Source organism: Mastomys coucha, unplaced genomic scaffold (assembly GCF_008632895.1).
Source record: "Mastomys coucha isolate ucsf_1 unplaced genomic scaffold, UCSF_Mcou_1 pScaffold21, whole genome shotgun sequence".
NCBI lineage: Eukaryota > Metazoa > Chordata > Mammalia > Rodentia > Muridae > Mastomys > Mastomys coucha.
The window spans coordinates 167,541,598-167,549,628 of record NW_022196904.1 but is presented as its reverse complement, the minus strand read 5'-3'; positions in this window follow the sequence as shown (position 1 = coordinate 167,549,628).

Sequence of the window (8,031 nt, the reverse complement as noted above, 5' to 3'; positions counted from 1 at the left end):
TGGTTGAGAGCCTGGGAGCTCTGAGGGTACTAGTTAGTTCATAGTTGTTCATCCTAAGGGACTGCAAATTCTAATTGTCTTACCTGTATATATTGATAACTTCTAAATCTTAAACCTAATTTTACACCTGTTTTTGTTTTTTATTTGCAAGAGATAAAAACAACTCTAAAATAATAAATGGCAAATCAGAAGCACCCTGTACAGAATGTGCCTATTTACAAGATCTTTTTTATAAAAATAAATATTCTAAGGTAGCTTAAGACATCAAAACAAATCAATATGACAGCCATATTGATTTATTATTCCTTTTTCCTCTTGTTTTGTTAGAGATGCTCAATTAAAACTGGTTTCTTCTCTGGAATTCCTTTTAGCTAGTAATGAGCATGAGATTTAATTCTGATCAATGAAATATGTTTTAGTCTTTAGCAGTTCAACATGTGTATGCATGTATATGAAGACATACACACACTTCATAAACACATATAAACTACCACACATACTCCACAAGTATATATATATATATATATATATATATATATATATATACTTTATACACACCACACACACACACACACACACACACACACACACACACACATATTCAGGTACCCATACACTCCACATACATACATACGTACACACTCCACAAACAAAGGTTTCTCAATTTCATTTTAATTTACCCCAAACCTTTCAGTTAATTTAATTTTGACTGATACAACTTCCTTCAAGTCAGGACTCTAGTTAAGCAAATTATCTTAATTGTATTTGTGTTCTAGTTCAGAAAATCTAACAACCTTTATAAATCACTTCCTTGTTCAGAGTTAGAAAAGGTGCCTATGGATTTTAACTCCATGCATTGGAAATAACAAGCTGCGAAAAATTGACTTTAGTTCTATCTTTTGCAGTTTTTTAACCAGTTTATATGATTTGGGCAAAACTACTCTCTGAGTTAATTTCTTTACACTTGGATGGGTGTTGTGAAGAAAAATGAGAAACATACAAAAGGACTTAGAGAGCTATGGTGCATTTTAATAACTGCATCTAAATGGGCACTGCTGGGTACCAGAGACCCTGCTAAGCACTTGTAGCTGATTGGCAGTTTTATTCTCTTCAGAGTTCCATTTTAACAGGCATTGTTATCGAAATGTCTTTTTCCATTTTATAGATGAAAGAAATAAGAGGTCACATCTGGTATACCATTTGTCCAGAGTCATCTTTTCACTCTCCAGTTCTATTGAGAGATATTTTATTGAGACAAGGTTGATAGATAATTGCATATCTTAAGATATATAATGTGTTATTTTGATATGCATATGTGTACATATACCCTGTGAAACAATTACCAGAAAATCCCCCAAATTAGGGTAAGTGATACACAGATACGAGAAGGATTTAGATTACTAAGCAGGCAAGACCAAAAAAATAACTTTTTCATGTTATAGTTTCATGTTAAAACATGAAATAGACAGAGAAAGCATACAGAAAGCTGTAAGAACAGCAGCAACTTGCATGGAAAGGCAGACCCATTGGAATAACAATTGGCTTCTCAATAAAACAACTCACTAAGCAGGAGGACTCAGAGTGAAGGTATTTCAGCTCTAAAAGCCCAGGAAAATGATGGCATAATTAAGGAAGAAGAAAGTCTTTCCATGCTAAAAGCTGGCTAATGGAAATCATTAGCAGCCACTACAGAGAGCACTTGATGGAATCTTCTGGACCGAAGAGAAATATAAACATACCCGTGATGTTATAGAAGAGAATAAACCATGCAAGGACAATAATTAAGCAACTGAGGACAAGGAAAACATAAAACACTACAAAAGTCAACGAAGTGACAATGACAGGAGTTAATATAGATCTTTCAATGAAGACCCCAAATATTAATGATCTCGTCTCTTTGCCTAAAAGACTAGACTGGATTTTAAACAGGCTCTTAATGAAAGACTTCCTCATATCCTTTTAAGTCACTGAGTTCCAGGAGCTGCTGAGAAGAATGGATGCGAAGTGCCAAGAAACACACCCCAGCATCAAAACTTGGAGCGATCTTGGCCTCCGAGGATGGGAAGAAGTGGTCCAGGCAATTATAACAAGGGAACTTGATTTCACTGTTGTAATATCTGAAAAATAGACATCAAACCAGTTTTAGTCAGAAGATGTAAAGAAAGTCACTTTGTGTTCATTAAGAGAGCAGTCTATCAAGGGGACATTATAATTTTAAACATATACATACCAAATACAGGTATCATAGATTTAACCCAACACAATAATCGTGAGTGACCTCAGTATACTCACCAAAAGCCAGGTCATTCTGACAAATGTTGAGAGAGAAATAAGAATTCAATGATATTGTCATCCATATGGATCCAATAAATATCTAGGAAGAGTCCATGTGAACACCACAGGATACTTGCAGATCCTGTGAGCAGCTCACAGAACTGTTGTTAAAATACGTAATAATAATAAAACATACAGTGTATATCAACAAATACAAATTGAAGCAACTTTTATATTCTTTCTGCTAGAATGGGATAAAACTAGAGATCAGCAAGAGAAACTGCAGAACACACAGAAACTCATGGTGGTTAAACAACTATTGCTAAATGATGAATGGATCATCAAATGAAGCAGGAAGGAATTTAAAATTTTTCTTAGAATCAAATGACAATAAAAACACAGCAACCAAAATCTATGGATTCCATAGCAGCAGTCTTAAGAGGGAAGCTTACATTTGAAAAATCTGATCCTAAATAAATAACAATGCATCCTAAGGTCTTTAGAAAACAGATCAAACCCCAAACCAGTAGATGGAAAGAAGTAATTAAAGTCAAGGAAATTTTTAATGAAATGGAAATTTATAATACAAAAAAATCCATGAGACAAAGAATTGGTTTATTGAACAGATAAACAAGAGAAGCAAACTCCTACCCAAACTAAGCAAAAGGAGAAAGGAAAAACCCCACAAATTAATTAAATTAACAGATGCCAATGAAATCCAGAAAACCATGGGATGTACTTTTAAAACTAATATTCCACTAAATCTAGAAATGGATGATTTTTCTACCAAATTTTTTTTTAAAATGAAAAACATCAACGCTACTCAATTTCTGTCTATGAAAGAGAAAACCACAAAACTTTTCTTTCTAAAGCCAGCATTACCTATATACCTAAGCCAGACAAAGACACAGCTGCAAAAAATTCCATGCATCGGTCTTCCTGATGAACATAGATGCAGAAGTTCTCATGAAATTGCAAACCAAGTCCAAGAGCACATCAGTCACCAAGATCAAGCTGCCATCATTTTAGAGACCCAGTAATGGTTTAACACATGCAAATCAATAACTGTAGTACATTGTACACAAACTAAGTACTGATATCACATGGTTATCTCAATAGGTACAGGAAAGTCTTTTTGACAAAGTTTAACATATATTTCTTCAGGATAAAAGTCCCAAGGAGACCAGAAATAGAAGGAACATGTATTAACATAATAAAGGCTATCTATGACAAACTTATAGGCAACATTACACGGACAGGGAGGCACTCAGCATTTCCATTAAAATCAGGAACAAGATAAGATTTTCTACTCTATCCACTCTTATTTAACACAGTTTTTGAAGCCTTAGCTAGAGCAATAAGACTCAGAAACAAAAGAGATAGACAGGAAAGAAGCCTAAGTATACAAATAATATGAGTCTACAGATAAGATACCCTAAACTTCCCCAAGAGAACGACACACATTTTAAGCAAAGTGACAGGATGCAAAAATCCAAGTTTAAAAAGCAATAACCTTCCAAATACTAATAACATGCATGCTAAGAAAGAACCAGGGAGATAGTCCCATTCACAACTATAGAAAAAGGAAGGAACGGAGAGAGGGAAGAGGGAAGGGAGGGAGGGAGGAGGGGGGGAGGGAGGATGGGAGGGAGGGAGGGAAGAAAGAAGAAAGAAAGGAAAAGACCAGAAAGAGAAGAAGGAAGAAATGAAGATCCTGGAATTAACAAGACCAAGGAAGTAAAAGACCTCTATAATGAAAATGTCAACATATTATAGAAGTTGAAGAAGAGACTGGAAGATTGAAAAACCTTTCATGCTCATGGATTTCACTTAATAGGATGATTTTCAGTCCTACCCATTTTCCTGCAAGTGACAAGATTTCATTTTTCATAGCTAAACAAAATCCCTTCCTGTATGCAATACCATAATGTTTTATTCATTCATCTTTTAAAGGACATCCAGGGTGGATCCATCCCTTCTTTTTGTGAATGCTGCCAAATAAACATGGGTGTCTCACATCGTTATCTTTGAGAGTGTGAGTGTACTGCCTGAGTGGCTAAAGAGTCTGAAGAGTGTAGTGGATACTGTGGCATCTTCTCTCTCTCTCTCTCTCTCTCTCTCTCTCTCTCTCTCTCTCTCTCTCTCTCTCTCTCTCTCTCTTTCATTTGTACCTGACTTTAAAGAAGAAAAAGCATTGTTACAAGGTCTAGCTCTTATGACAAGGGTAGGGATGGTCAAATGACAGTCTTAAGATCTTTGTGTGAATCAGGCCTTGCTCACACCTGCTCTAGGATGACATGGACAATACAGAGCACTGGGTGGGGGTGGGACTCTTGTCTCCTTTGAGCATTCCCGGAGAACCAAGATGGCGCCTTTACTGCATGAGTGTGAACAGAGGGTCCCCTGCTTGCTGCGCTGGCCTTTGGCACCTCCAGTTTCTCACTTTCTTTTGACTTGGGAGTAGACTTGTGCTGTTTGAAGAAGGCTCACTTTAGTGTGTGTGTGTGTGTGTGTGTGTGTGTGTGTGTGTGTGTGTGTGGCGTCTTCTTATTGGCTGTTTTTCCTTATCTTCCACACCCTCCTGCCTGGTTCTCCTCTGACGCAGGGAAAAGATGTTTTAGGAAATATGTCTCATGTTAAATGTGAGTGTGCTACTTATGTCCAATCAATGAAAATCCATCTTTATCCACAATGATTAATTTAAAGCTGGGGGCTTGACCCAACTCAGGTTGGCAAGAGGCAAGGGAAGTATTTTCAGAACTTTAAGGGAGAATGCTTTTTTGCATAAAGCACTTTTGAGAGAACAAGCTCTTCTCTCACTCCCACCCCACCCCAGCACCTGCGTGGAGGTTCTGGGGAATCAGCAATGTGGGATAAAGTTGAGGCCATTGATGGTGGCAAGGGAGAAAATAAAGAAGACCGGGTTTCCTTGTGTGATTCATGATCCACAGAACATGACTGACTACATCATCTTCCTCATAAGAAATGGCCTATATTGCTGCTATTGTTACATATATCCAAAAAAGTCCTATTTGGCTTGATAATTTTGGGGGTGTGCCCAGGAATCCTTGTTTGAAATAAGCTGTAACAAGTGATTCTGGATTAGACGGTAGTGAGCCTAGGGCCACATAGAGAAATCACATTTTCAGAGAGCAAAGGTACTTGCTTCATTAACTCAGTACTCCGAACTTTTAAGTAAAATATGTAGGTTAACAAGAGTTTAACTAATCACATTTAATGAATTATATTTTGACAGCTTAAGTCATTTGTCTATTATACATCTGCCAAAGATAAATGCTCTTGAAACCTAAAAATCATACATTTTCTGCCTTGCCGTCATAAATGATTTCATTGCAGCAACAATGACACCAATTTTATGCCTTTTATGTAGCAAAGTAGAGAAAATGGGTCTTAAATAGTCATTACCCAGTAAAAATGGAGCTGTCACCCCAAATAGTCAACAGTCAGAACAGAGAGTTTAAACAAAATCAGCAGCTCCTATATTCTTACCTACACATGCGCTAGAAACGGGTGCATAAAATTGGCAGGCATTGTTGGGATTTTCAGATATCAACCAATCGTATCTGTATCTATATATATTCTGCTGATGAAGTCGTGAAATGCCAGTTAAACATGGACAGAAGAGCCAGGAAGATAGCCCAGTGAGTAAAGGTGCCTGATGCTGTCAAGCCTGAAGAGCTGACAGGACACGCGTGTGTGTGTGCTTGCGTGTGTGTGTGTGTGTGTGTGTGTGTGTGTGTGTGTGTGTGTGTGTCTGTATGTGACTGTCTGGCACATCCACACCTCTGGGTGCACACGGAAGCCAGCATTCTCTCTCACTCTCTGACTATTCTTTTGCGGCAGGGTCTCTCCCTGAACTTGGTGCTCAGAGTTTTGTTGTGTTTTGGCTAGATGGATCTTCCTGTCTGTGTCCTTAACAGAGCTTGGGTTACAGGTATCCATCAGATGTCTGGCTTGTTATGTGGGTACTAGAGTCCTAGGAACTAGAGGACTTCCTTATACCTGGGCTACTGCTGGAAGGTACTTCTCACTCTGGGTGTTGGAAAGGTAGGGGCTTCCTTCTTACAGTTAATCCTTTCAGGAAATACTCTTACAGGCCTACCCCGAGGCCTGTCTCTTAGTTTATATTAGAGTTAATCAGGTTGGCAGCCAAGATCAACATCACAAAGATGGCCAGTGTGTCTGTTACTAACATTTGTTTATTTAAGACGATGGTTTTTGGGCTTGGTGGTTAAGAGTACTGGCAACTCTTTCATAAGACCTAGTTTCAATTTCCAGCACCCACATGGTAGCTCCGAACCATCTGTAACTCCAGTCTTAGGGCATCCCACACCCTCTTCTGCCTTCCTCAGGCACCAGGCATGCACATTGTTCGCAGACACTAAATATTTTTTTTTAAATGATATTTTCTAAGGCTAAGATCTGAAGGAGAAGAATAGCATAATCTTAGAATGGTTTCTGTGGCATCTTAACTCACATTTTTTTTTAACAAGGACCTTAATTCCTTTAAGTAAATTAATCTAATATGTTTCTACAACCTTTATTTGTGGCAGGGGTCTGGAATCTTTTTGTGTGGGCACAAAAAGGCTGCGTAGTACAACGAGCTCTCACAATTATGCTAAAAAGAGAAATTAGGCTTGGGAAAACTTTGCGATCAAGGAAAAACATTCACTCTAGGTCAGACCCAAGAATGAAGCCACAGGTTTGCACTATGATAAATCGAGGCCACGTGAAACTGTTGCTCTGAACTTAAAATGAGCTTACAGAATGAAACATTGCTTTGAACTTAATATCAACATCCTTCTGTAACTCCCCTTTTGTGAAATATCTATGAGGTAATTTTCTAAGAACATTTGTCAATAAAAAGGCCAGAGAATAGAAATAAAGTGGTGGCTCAGGGGGCTCTGCTCCATTCATCTACCCATCCAAACATATGCATTTGGGGCTCAGCCCCATCTATCAAATGTATACATGAACATGTCTGTCTGTCTATGAGTAGGTATGCATGAACACTTGTGGAGTAGATGAAACAGGTGGTCAGACGCAACTAGAATGTGTGTGTGCATGAATGTGTGCATGAATGTGTGGGCGCATGAATGCGTGTGTGCATAAATGTGTATATTTGCCTGGGTAAAGGATTTTAACTTTTCCCCTTTCTTTGTAACGTTTTTTTCTATGAGGCAATTCTTTCTTACGTAGAGAACTAAGCAATAAAAAGGGGGGGGAGGGTTGTAGGCAGTTTCTGCTTCATCCGGTGTGTGTATTGTCTGTGTGAGTAACTTCTTTCTTTCCTCCTTGGTTCACAAAGAGTCGAGGAGCTCTAAGCCTCTTACCTGGACAGAAGCTCTAGCAATAAATCCTTTACCTAATACCCGCTACCCCCCTACCCCCCCCCCCGCCCGGCACATATGTGTCAATCACCAAAAGCCAGTGGTTTTCAGCCACAGAATAAGTAAGAGTGTTAAGTTCCCAGAAGTCATCAGCTCCCAGCTCCCAGTACAGTTAGAGAGAGTTATGAAGCTGGAGATCATCTTCTGGCCTTCATCCAACTCTGTTCGACCTCAGCTCAGTATCCTAGGCTAGACAGGCCCCAGGCATACCAGACCCTATACTGTGATTCAATCACCTTCCTGTGACTGTGTTACAGTCTGGAGTTCACTTGGCTTAAAGCGAAGAGATACCCCGGCCTGTTCTCATCTAAACACATAGGGCATGGAAACTAAAACCTGGCTGGCA